The sequence below is a fragment of the Laccaria bicolor genome, genomic scaffold (genome assembly GCF_000143565.1).
Source record: "Laccaria bicolor S238N-H82 LACBIscaffold_248 genomic scaffold, whole genome shotgun sequence".
Taxonomy (NCBI): Eukaryota; Fungi; Basidiomycota; class Agaricomycetes; order Agaricales; family Hydnangiaceae; genus Laccaria; species Laccaria bicolor.
This window is the reverse complement of record NW_001890104.1, coordinates 4,677-6,324: the sequence shown is the minus strand read 5'-3', so window position 1 is coordinate 6,324 and position 1,648 is coordinate 4,677.

Genomic DNA, 1,648 nt, shown 5'->3' with positions numbered 1-1,648 from the left:
TTTGCAGCTAAAGACGACGATACAGCGTCCGTGATTGGTAAACGGAAATTCGTTCTTCACGGTGAGTTTTCCCCCAGGTAATACCATAACTCTTTCTCATCTTTTGACCCGAGTAGATGATCTCCACCGATCAGTCGAAACACTTGTACGCTACCTAGCCGATCGTCGACCGAAGCTCAAAGCTGCGTTAGAAGTCGTCAACATCACACCTCAGACCCAAGCGGAGAAATACCCACCGCTCTCAACTACCACCGTCGAAGACCTGTTTGCCCTACCCAACGCGCCTTTATCCGCTCTCATTCCCGAACAGCTTCTACGGTTCGCGCAGATCGTGGACACGGCGCTCTATAAATCGTATTTGATCATTCGACCGACTTTGCTGAGCTTGTTGTGCCGCATTGCGAATTGGTGTGAGGTTGAGGAGGATTTGAGGGCGCGTCAGGTTTGTCGTCATCGCAATTGCGCGGATTTAGTTGGACGTTGACTTCTTATCTAGAAATATGCGGAACTTAGGGACCTTTATCATGGGAAAGGCATGCATTCAAAGGCGTTGGGTCTCTTGCGAGAGTGAGTTTTCAACCATGCTTTTCGCTCCCGATCTTTCTCTAAGGAAAGGACATAGATTGAGTGAAAAGGAGACAGACATGGAAGACAAGCTGGAGCCTTTTATCACGTACTTGCAAAAGCTGGGCCCTGAACATATTAAGCAGATTTTCGAGTCATCAAGATGGGTTTTTAGCATGGATAAGAATATCGCCTTCAGGGTACGCATTCGACTTCTTTCCACTCCAACAATGTCCTCAACTTGGCGTAGATATTTACATCGGAAGACGTAGAACTTCCACGACAATCCGTTACAGATTACTTGGAGAAGATCGACCCGAAATTGGCGGCCCAATACCTTGAATATGTCATTGCGGACAAGCAAGAAGAGAATCCTGCGTTCCACGATCGGTCAGCAGAGCTTTACTTCAGCATGACGGTTACTGCGGGGAAGAGAGGTGACGAGAGTAAGTCTTGTGTCGATTTCTGGTGACTGATCTAACCTCTCAGTTTAGAAACACGAAAGGAAGCGTACGCAAAACTACTCAGCTTTGTGGATACAAACGATCGATTTGGTGTTGATAGGCTGTATGGTTTGCTCTCGTCTACGGGTAACACCCTTTCTGATCTCTGTTGGTCAATTAAAACTGAGTTTTCTGTTCAGATCTCTATGAAGCGAGAGCCATCCTTCTCGGGCGACTGGGGCGGCATGACCAAGCTCTCGAGCTGTACGTCTACCGTTTACACGATTACTTGAAAGCGGAACAGTAAGTCCAATGACTTATCTCCCTTACCCATTACACAAACCAGCCACAAGGTACTGTAAACGTGTCTATCAACCTGGCACAGAATCAAGCAGTGTATTCCTCACATTGTGCCGGATCTATCTGCGACCCACGGTCGAAACGTCAACAGACTTATTGCAGCCCGCTCTCGACCTTATCAGTCGACACAATCCTCGACTCGACGCCGTAGAGACCTTACAACTGTTACCTCCTCTGGTTACGACCCGGGACGTTAAAGCGTTTTTGATAGAATCGCTTCGTGCGCCAATATTCGACACCAAGGTTGTTAGCCAGATCAGCAAAGCGAGGAAAGATCAAAT